This window comes from Apodemus sylvaticus, chromosome 3 (assembly GCF_947179515.1).
Source record: "Apodemus sylvaticus chromosome 3, mApoSyl1.1, whole genome shotgun sequence".
NCBI classification, from domain to species: Eukaryota; Metazoa; Chordata; class Mammalia; order Rodentia; family Muridae; genus Apodemus; species Apodemus sylvaticus.
The window spans coordinates 137,022,993-137,034,230 of NC_067474.1; positions in this window are offsets into that span (position 1 = coordinate 137,022,993).

Below are 11,238 nucleotides of genomic sequence, written 5' to 3' on the forward strand. Positions count from 1 at the left end.
GTGGCTTTTCTTTCTCAGCTGAGGGTTCAGCCTGTGTGTGCTCTTACCTGCATCTCTTTGTTCCACTTCATTTGAAGCCATTTTCCAGGGTTTTTAAGGCTGTGTGGCTTAAGATGTTCCCCTGTGGGCTCAGCGGGCAGGTACTCCCTCATGATTACATCTAAGACACATGTTCTGAAGGGAACAGCACAGACGTGGCACAGTTTGTGTGTCCCCTGAGGAAGTACACGGAGCGGACTCAGAGATACCCGCCGTCACTTGGTCAAGTCACAAAGTCAATCAGTCTTCATTTTTGAGAGTTTTTCTTTCCTCACAGGGTCTCACTGTTGTAACCTGGAACTTGAGATTCTCCTGTCTCAGCCTGTCTGAATGCTGAGACTACAAGGCCTACATCATTATGCGCGTCTTGTTATTAATAATAGTAAGAGCATTTCATATGGTGGCCGTGGCTGTATGGAACTTGTGATCCATAGAACAGCCTAACCGGGAGGGCACTGCCTCCTGAGTGCTAGGATTAAAGGTGTGTACCACTGTCAATTGGTTTTTCAAGATGTAGGGTTTCTCCATGTAGCCCTGGCTGTCCGGATCTCTCTAAATCAGGCTGGCCTTGAATTCAGGCCACATTAAAGAGAGTAAAGTCATGTGCTGCCACTGGCCCACCTTTCTTCTTTTTTTAAATGAAGACTACCTTACATCTGCTAGTAAAACCAGGCTTGAGAGCTGCCTTGGTGGTTAAGAGCACTCTTGCACCTGAGGTCCTGGGTTTGATTCCCGTGGCTCACATGTCCTGTAATTTCACGTCTAGGTATCTGATACCTTCTGACCTCTATGGGCGCCAGTGGTATACAGGCATACGTGCAAGCAGAACACCTGTCCACACACTTTAAAGTTCTAAAGGTTGAAAACCACACCAAGAATTCTACATGAAGTTGCTTTTGCTCGTGATAGGTCTGCCTGTTTTAATTATGCTTTTTGTTGCTGGAGTGACCCTGGGGAGGAAGGGTCTCTGTTTCTCACTGCAGGAAAGGCATGCTCATGGTGCAGGAGCATCCGATGGGCAGAACCAGGAGCAGGCATCATCTTCAAAGACCATCCCTAGTGACTCAGTGTGGCTGTCCTCATACCCTAAAGATTCCCCCCACCTCCCAAAACAGTACCATTAGCTGGGGAGTCTTAATCATGCAAACTGCACTAACCAATCTGAGCAAATCCTTAGGTTTTGTTTTGTCCTTTTCAAATACAAATATTCTTTCTGAACTTTTCTTCTTTTGTGTAGAAGCTTCTGGAATTCACTCAGTATTAGGTCTTGGCTACCTTGCCCTTACCTAGTCCATAGCTAGACTGACCATCATTGACTCAGTCAGGGCCCTGTTCATGGCCTTGTAGGCAGTGTCTGTTATAATAGTTAACATTTAGAGGTATGATGTTTAGCCAGAACTCCCCTGAGAACTCCTCCTGACACCAAGTGGAAATAGGATTCTGGGAGTCGTCCAGTGAGTTTGTCAGGCTTCCTTACAGTGCATGGGTGATGGATTACCGACAGGAGGTGTCCTCAGACAGCTGCAGTGGAGAACATAGCAAGGATGGATGGTTTCCCCACAGGCATAGAAATGGAGTGTCCCCCTCCCCTCTGATAACCTTCCCCAACTTGTATACTCTAGAATTTGCTGAGACCCTGAGTCCACAAGCCACATGCAGTTAGGGCAGAACTGCATGCAAATGGTGTGTATGTGTGCCGGTTAGTCTCCAGAAGGTGCCCTTGCAATGATCTTCCAAGCACCCTCCAGAATGAAGGTGATTGATTTCTTGTAGGTGATATGATAAATCAGATGGAGGTCATAACACATCCAACAGTCTTCAGGGTAAATTCCTAGAATTAGAATTACTGGATCAAATTACTATAAAGACACAGGCTACAGTGGTGTATGCTTTTAATCCCAGGACTTGGCAGGCAGAGGCAGGTGGATCTCTGATTTTGAGACCAGCTTGGTCTACAGAGTGAGTTCCAACACAGCCAGAGATACCAAAGATACATAGAATCTATCTTAAACAAAAAGACTTATTGTTAGTTATCTGTGCTGTGTGTATACATGTCGGTGAGTGCAGGTGCCCGAGGAGGCCAGAAGAGGGCGTCTGAGCTCCCAGAGCTGGAGTTACATACCGCAGCTTTATTTTAGTTTTGGGACTGTGTAGATTAATTGGTCTCAAACTAGCAGGAATCTTCCTGCCTCAGACTCTCAAGTATTTTAGGTATGTGTGGTGGTTTGAACAGGTTTGACCCCCAAAGACTCATGTGTTTGAATGCCCATGGGGAGTGGCACTATTAGGAGCTGTGGCCTTGTTAGAGTAGGTGTGGCCTGTTGGAGGAAGTGTATCACTGTGGGGGAGGGCTTTGAAGTCTCCTATACTCAAGCTCTGCCCAGTGTGAAGTCCAGTTTCCTCCTTGCTGTCTTTGGATCAAGATGTAGAACTCCTGTCTCCTCCAGCACCACATCTGCCTACATGCTTTCAGCCATGATGATAATGGACTGAACCTCTGAACTGGAAGCCAGCCCCAATTAAATGTTTTCCTTCATATGAGTTGCTTTGGTCATGGTGTCTCTTCACAGAAATAAAACCCTAAGGCAGTGTGCCACCACTATCTTTAAGACATTTTAAAAGTTTATTTTATTTAATTGTGTGTGTGTGTGTGTGTGTGTGTGTGTGTGTGTAAGCAAGTGAGTGCAGGTGCCTCCATGGCCCAGTGATATCCAATCTCCGGGGCACTGTGGTTACAGGTGGTTCTGAGCCATCTGATATGGGTGCTGAGAATCAAACTCAATCCTCAGCAAGAACATATGTGTTCTTACCTGCTGAGCCATCTCTCCAGTCCCTTTCCAACTTAGTTTTCCCCCATGTTGGAGCTGGGCACTGAAGCCGCCAGGCATGCTGTATATACAGCACTACCCCCTGAGCCAGATGTTTAATCCTAGATCCTGCATGTCTTTGGATATTAAATAGTGTGTGGTATCTGAGGCACACAGACATTTCTCTTGGTTATCAAGCTGTGGTTTTTATTATTTTACTTTGTTTATAATGTATTTTTGCTGTGTGAAGACTTGTTTTTAGGGGCTGGAGAGATGGCTCAGTGGTTAAGAGCACTGACTGCTCTTCCAGAGGTCCTGAGTTCAATTCCTAGCAACCACATAGTGGCTCACAATTGGATCTGATGCCCTCTTCTGCTGTGTCTGAAGACAACTACAGTGTACTCACACACATAAGATAAATACAATCTTAAAAAATACTAAGAAAACTTGTTTTTTATGTAATAAAACTTTTTTGTTTGGTTGTTTTGAGGGTTTCTGTGTGCAGCTAGAACTCACTCTGTAGAGCAGGCTGGCCTCAAACTCAGAGATCTGCCTGCCTCTGCCTCTCAAGTGCTGAGGGGAAAGTTCTGAGCCACCAGCAGCTTATAATTAAATTTTGTTATCATTTTTTAAGGACTTTACTGTGTAGCCCTGGATGTAGACTAGGCTGGCCTTGAACTCACAGCGATCTGTCTGCAAAGTACTGAAATTAAAGGTATGTAGCACTTCTAGCTATTGCTGTATTTTGTTTTTGTTTTGTTTTTGTGGGGGGGGTTTGGGTTTTTTGGGTTTTTTTTTTTTTTTTTGAGACATGATCTCATATAGCCAAGGCTGGTCATAAACTCTCTTTGGAGCAGAGAATAACCTTGAACTCCTGATTATCCCACCTCTATCTCCTAATTTCTGGGTTACAATTATCTACCTCCATTTCTGGTTTTGTTTTTTGGTTGGTTGGTTTTAAGACAGGGTTAAACTTAGTATGGTATACTTGCAGTTTTCCAAGTAGCCTCTAGAGGGCAGTACTACTTCGCTGAGAGCCTCTGTCCTGTCCCATAACTCACACGGCTATGTTGAACTTTTCTCTCAGTCTGCCATCTGATGGCGCTATGCCTTCCTGCGCTTGTCCAGCTGTCTGTCTGCCTGTGATCTTCAGTGGCTCCTACACAGGGCCTGTAGGCCTTTAGTCTCAGATCAAAGCCATCCCAGTCCTCCTTCATACTATCTTCCTTCCCACGTCCTGTTTTAGGAGACACTACAGCTAGCCAGCTTGCTGCGCGGGGTCCCGGGGCTCATTCTTGGCACTCATCTGGGCCCAGCCGGCTCTTCCCTCCCACACTTACCACGCAGTCCTCCGAAGTACTCCTTCTGTCCCCAGGATGGCCTCTGCCTCGTTCAGGGTAGTTTGCTCAGAAGCATCTTTTTTTTTTTTTTAATTTATTTGGGTTTTTTTTGGATTTAGTTTTTTCGAGACAGGGTTTCTCTGTATAGCCCTGGCTGTCCTGGAACTCACTCTGTAGACCAGGCTGGCCTCGAACTCAGAAATCCGCCTGCCTCTGCCTCCCAAGTGCTGGGATTACAGCGTGCGCCGCCACCGCCCGGCTCAGAAGCATCTTTATGTTGTTGCTTACACAGCCCCTTACTCTGTAGCACTGGCTAGCCTGGAACTCACTATATAGTCCAGGCTGGCTAGGAATTTGCTATCCCGCCCCTACTTCCCAAGTCTTTGGATTATAGGCAAGTGCTATCATGCCTGGACAGGTCATTTCCCCCTCCATTTTAATTTTTTAAAAATATTTTTTCAGCTGGCTAGCGGTGGTGCATGCCTTTAATCTTAGCATTCAGGAGGTAGAGTCTGAGTCCGAGACCAGCCTGATCTACAGGAAGAGTTCAATGATAGAGCTACACAGAAAAACCATGCCTCACAAAACCAAAAAATTAAAAATATATTCCTTATTAATGTGTGTGTGTGTGTGTGTGTGTAATGTGTCACAATACCTCACAATGTTCTGTGAGGTCAGAGCACAACTCGAGTTGGTTCCTTCCTGCCACCTTTATATGGGTGCCAGCATAGATCTCAGGTCACCAGGCTTGTTCAGAAGTGTTTTGCCTTCTGAGCCATCTGGTCAGACCTCCACATCTTAAATTCACGTTCTTTTAGTTGTTGAGACAGTCTCCTGTAGAGGCTGGTTTCAACTGGCTTCCTGAGGCCGGAGGATGGCTGGCGGCCTGGGCAGCGCCTCCCACTGAACTGGAAGCTCAATGTTTCATCCAGCTTGGCTGGGCAGCCAGCTCTCAGAGCCGAGGTCACAGGTCACAGGTCACAGGCATGGGTGCTGGGGATTCAAACTCCAGTCCGCGTGCTTGCAGTGAGAAGCCCCCAGGCTCTCTACGGTCACGCTGGGGCAACTCTTTCCCACTAGGTTCTGAGTTTCCCCAGGGTGGGAACCTCAACAGGAGTTCTCCTTACCGCATAGCTGGTGTTTTGTTGAATGAGAAGAGAAGCTGGTGTTAAAAGATCAAAACAACCCTCATTAACCTGGTTCACGGGGAAGAAAGGACCAGGTTCCACATCTATATGACTTGTGCGTCTCAGAGGCTGAGCCAGGCCTCAGGGGGCTGTTGACAGTCTGTGCAGACACACTTTAAGACCTGGGAGCAGAGTGCAGGAAGCTTGGGTTTCTCCCAAACCCCTCCAAGGCCACCCTGGTCCAAACTCCCATGGCTCCCAGTTCTTCCCAACTTGGGAAAAGCAGATCAGCTGGGTGGTGGGCTCAGGTGTTTGGAAGTCAGAAGGCTCAGCCGTCTTGTAGCAGACTGAGGATGTCACCTACCCCTGCCCTGGCTGGAATCCTTGTGCAGAGTCTAGAGAAGGTACTCTGTGGTCGGGTTCCAGGCAGGAGGGGGGAAGCCCTGAGCCTTTCAGCTTTTCCTGTGCTCCTTCTCTTTCACCCCTGATTTCTCTGCTCTGCCTGCAAAGGCCCAGAGCAGCAAGGTAAGAAGCCAAAGCAGATGACCCGGCTGCCTGGAGGGAGGGCAGCTGAGGAGACTGTGCTCTCCACCACCTCCGCTTCAACCCTGTGAAGTCAGGGGAGGAAGCAGCTTCAGGAGTGCCGGTGTGAAGTGAGCCCATATGGCCTGAATCTGTGAGCTTCCTCAAGGACAGTTCCTCTGAAGTGCTGCCTGGTCTGGCCTGCTCTGGGTACTTACTTTCTTAGGTGTGGCCGGGGCCTGGGAGCCCACAGGTGTCCGTCCCTTCCTTACCGAGAGCAGCTGTGCCTAACCTCGGGCTCTCCCAGGCATGGGCTGCCACAACCTGTCGTGGGCCATCTAGGGCTCCTGAGTAGTTTTTGTTGTTTGTTTTTTGATAAATAAACCTTGGCTTTTGTAGTGACCTCTAGCTAGGTCCCAGAGGTGGCAGGCTGGGACAATCCTGTCCCTCCTGCTGCTGAGACCTTAGGGAGACATCCAAGAACCCAGTGCAGGAAGCTTGAAATTAAAAGTGGGCAGGAGTAAGGCAGGCGGTGGTAGTGCACGCCTGTAATCCCAGCACTTGGGAGGCAGAGGCAGGTGAATTTCTGCGTTCGAGGCCAGCCTGGTTTACAGAGTGAGTTCCAGGACAGCCAGGGCTACACAGAGAAACCCTGTCTTGGAAAAACTAAAAGAAAAAAAAAAGTGGGCAGGAGCCTCTGTTCTGCTACCAGGCCGGCGGGCGGCCCGTGGCTGCTCTCACACGCTGGTGCTGTGTTTCATGGGTGACTGTCGTCCGTCTCACAGTGAGTTCTCTCCTCATTCACCCACAGGCCCACACCAGAAATTCTTCTCCACAGGGTCTCCAGAGCCTTCTTTTGCCAGGTCCTATTTGGAACTGGTGAAACACACACAAGCCAGATTTGGTTCCTATGCTACCCCTCCCAGATCCTGCCTGGAAGTAGCTTACGGTGGGGTGGCCTCACTCCCTACACCTGATTTTGGCCAACCAGGCCTCTCATGGAATTTCGTGTGTGTAGAGGCTGAGCCTCATCCGTCACCAGGAAACCCTGCTGTGAGGATGGCTATTGCTCTCAGAATGTGTTCTCATTTGGGGTCATGCTCAGGATGAACCTGGAGGCGAGGAGAGAAACCCGCTGCCCCTGACCTGGCGGTGGTGGTGGTGGGGGGGGTTGGCTTTTGTTTGTTGAGACAGGGTTTCACTGTGTACCTTGGCTGTCCTGGAATTCACTGTGCAGCTAACCTCAGGCTCAGAGATCTCCTTGTCTCTGCTTCTTGAGTGCTGGGATTAAAGGTGTCCGCCACCTTTAATGGTTCAACATGGCTACTTAAAGCAATGTCTCTCTTGTGGCTGGTCAGTTACAGTGGTCAGGACAGGCAGCTTTGAGTCCAGTTGATGCCAGCAACTGTGGGCCCTTGTGAGGTTCGAGAGAGGATGAGTATAAAAGCCTCTGTCATGGCTGACTCCAGGGCAACACGTGGCCAGGTAAAGCAGGCTAGACCAAGGCCACCATGAAGAAGGGTCGTGCAGCCCTGCGAACAATGAAAACAGGGTGGGGAGTATGGACTTTGTCTCAAGGCTTCCCAGATTAACCCCGGGGAAGCCGCATAAGTACGGGGTCATTCAGTGGCCTCTCCAGGGGTTTGCCGCTGGCCTCTTTGTGATCCTTATATTCTGAACCTCCTGAGACTAAGAGGTGAGGCGCCTGCCTTGTCACCAGATGTCATCTGCAGAGTTCTACTGTAACTCCACTCGTCCCAGATGCTTGGCAGGAGAGGGGGCTGGCCTCAGAGTTCCCGGGCTTGTATGGGAACCACCATGCCCAGTGGGGCCAGGGCATCTGCTGCCCACTGAGGAGCCCGCTTTGTGGAGAGAAAGCCGAAATCAAGGCAAGACTGCTGCTAGAATTTGTTTTCAAAATTAAAAAATATTTAATATCATAAAATTTCCAAGTCCATCATACAGTGAATAAATCAATTCACCAGCAGTGTACAGTTTCACTCTAAGTTTGTAAGCTACCCACAAGTCCTGTGTGGATGTGTACATAGGTGCCATGAAGAGACTGGGAAGATTATTAATCCTGGTTATCCAGGCAGTGGAATTATGGGATTTATAGTCTATTCTTTTAAGTTTTATATTTTAAATGAACTAAATTTTTTAAACATTATATGCAATGTTTTATAAATGAAGAATTTTTTTAAAGGCCAAATATCTGCTCAAGCTTTACTTCCTAATATAAACGAAACCATAAATTCCCTTCACGTATGTGAGGATTCAGTGTGCTCCTGTCCACTAGCGAGACACGGGAGGGCCACAGGTTAGGGCCACACCTGCCATCTCTTCACAGAGACCCCAGTGCTACAGTCTGGTCCTTCTCATAGGCAGGCAAGGTGCAGGGCTGCCCCTCACTCTGAGATATTTTGGGGTAAACATAACTTTGTTGTCAATACAGCAGCAGCAGGGTACATTCTGGAAGAAGGCCAGCAGTTCTAGGAAGGCAGGCCAGGGCCACACCGCCAAGTCCATTTAAAATGAGATAGATACCATTTACTTCCCACACCTTCACAGGCAGTCGGTTGGTCAGTCGGTCAGTTGGTCGGTCCATCGGTCGGCGCTCAGAGTTCTGTGAGCACATCTGAGCCTTGGTGACAGCAGCTGTGCTCTGCTCCGCTGCAGACCTGTGCTCCAAACCTGCGCTCTCTGCCTCTCTTCATGGAGACCATAAGGAGTTTCTCCCGTGGATCCCACACTTTACTGCATTCTGGGCACTGGGACAGCCCTGTGCTCAGCCAACATCCAGATGTGCTAGGCTGTGACTGTGATGTCATGAGGGTCGGTCCCCTACACAAAATGATCCCACAGTGCCTTTTTCTCCTGTGGTTGGTCCTTACTGGCCCCAGGGGCCTTCAGTGATGGTCGACTTTGCTTCTAATGTGTAACCTGAGGGGTCTGAGATGACCAGAAACCAGATGGTCTTTGAGACAATGCTGACACCCAGGCTTTCTTCTCTAAGACCTTTTCAGTCCATGACTGCCTGTCTGTCTGTCTGTCTGAGGCCTAGGAGGCTGTGACTGACAGGCATTTGTTTTGCTGTGGGAGGAAGTCACATAGTCACCTGGTGTTCCTGCCCAGCAGTACAGAGGCCAAATCGCCCAAGCTCTCTCTCTCTCCTCTCTCTCTTACACACACACACACACACACAGCTACATTCTAGACACTGAAATCAAACATTAAAAGGTCTATCTACTGCTTTGGTGCAGGAAGATTTGTTGGATAAGCTTTTGAGTCCCACGGCCATGCTTTGAGAGACAGCCAGAGAGGCAGGCGGTCAGGTCTCCTGGTGGGAAGAGCCTTTGGAACAACAACAACCACCACAGTTCCCAATGAAAAGGATGTCCCCAACAGCCTGTGTATTTGAGGCTTAGTTCCAGGAGTAGTGCTGGTGGCCACTGCAGTGAAGGAGGTTTCGGGTCATGGGGGATGCATTTACTGAAGGGGAGTCTGGGGTCAGGCTGCTCTTTTTCTTTCCTTCTGCTTCCTGCCCACCATGAGAGGAGTGGGCTTTGTCCGCCTTGCCCTTTGCCACAATGTGTCACCTTACCACCAGCCAAAAACAGTGGGGCCAACTAACCACAGACCCTTAAAACTGTCAGTCAAAATAAACCTTCTCCTGTGTCAAGGGGATTGTCTCCGGTATTTTGTTACAATAACAGAGAGACAACTTCATGTTACAGATGGGGCATTTAGGCTTGGATAAGAATGATAATCTGTCTAGACACTAAACAAGTCAGTGTCCTGAGGTTCAGGCTAATGCCTTGTGCAAACCCAGCTGGCCTTCGTTTGGGGCCCAAAGGTTTGTTTTTTTAAAGGTTTGCTTTTATTTATATGTATATGAGTATTTTGTTTGCATGTATGTCTGTGCACATACATGCAGGAGCCACTGGAAGCCAGAAGATGGTACTGTATCCTCTGGAAACAATTATAGACAGTTGTTAGCTGCCATGTAGGTACTGGTAATCAAATCCTGGTCCTCTGGAAGAGCAGCCAATGCTCTTAACTGTTGAACCATCCTTTTGTCCCCTAGAAGCTTGAAGCTTTTGGAGAATTCACCATCTCTCAGAGATTCTAGGCCCATTCTCTGTGTACATGGAAGGGTCCCCTTCTCTGGCCTCACAGGAAACCCTCCCAGGTCAGGGGTGGGTGGGCAACTGCTGTCCTGCAGCGAGGCCCCAGACTCACCCTGGATGCTAGCCCTGCCCTCCCTGGGGCCCAACCAGGGGTAGAGAATATGAACTCCATAGAAGTGCATCCCTGGGCACCTGGGTGGGTCCACCTCCGCTGGGTGTGTCTCTAGATGAGGATGAGTCCAGGACCTGCTCTTAATGATACAGTTTGGGCAGCTGGACTCTGTTCCCGCAGGTAAATTATAGGCTTAGCAAGTCAGAAATCAAATAAACACTCCAGCTCCCAGCGGCTGTCCCAAGGAGAACAGTGGTTTCTGAGCCTCCCCACCCAACTCAGCCTAATTACCACCTGTCAGTCCCCTGGGACAGGGGCCTTTTCTTTGACTCACAGGTCCCAGAAACAGGATGGAGCTGCTGGGCCCCCAGGGTGACGCCAACTTGGTGACCAACCTGTTCTTAGTTCCCAGACATAAGCAAAGGCTGACAGTCCTCCCCTTTGCCCCATGCCTGACTGGAGCGCTGTCACTGTGGCCTGGGTGGGATAGATCGCTCGTCTTAGAGAAAGAGGAAGGCCAGGTCCTCTCCTCTGAGTAGCTGAGTGGCCATCCACAGGCCAGTGCTGAGGGTGTATGTGGCAGGCCTGTCCAGGTGCATCGTGGGACATTTGGAGGGAGATCACTGCTGCAGGCCATCAGCTCGTAGGAGAGGTGGCACCTACCGTGGGCCAGGCTGGACCAACCTTTTCAGCTGTGTTCTTGCTTCTGCTAATGGTTAATTTTGTCTCGATGCCCAGCCCCAAACTGGTCAGCATGGCGACAATGGTAGAGGGAACTGGAAGCTCCCAGGGTCCTTTGCCTACAGGCAGAAAGGTCAGGCCCAGGACACATGTCGTGAAATGTCTCTCTCAGCTTTACTGTAGATTAGCCAGATGGTTCTTTTTTCTTTTCTTTTCTTTTCTTTTCTTTTCTTTTCTTTTCTCTTTTCTTTTCTTTGTCCCCCCCCCCCCCAGAGACAGGGTCTTCCTATGTGGCCTTGAACTCACAAAGATCCTCCTGTCTGCCTCTCCAGTACTGGGATTAATAACATGTACCACTGTACCACCATACCTGGCCCTGATTCTTTTTCTAACATGCTAGCTCTGATGTCAAGGAGTATCACAATGCCACAATGCACTTTTCTTTTCTTTTCTTTTCTTTTCTTTTTTTTTTTTTTTGGTTTT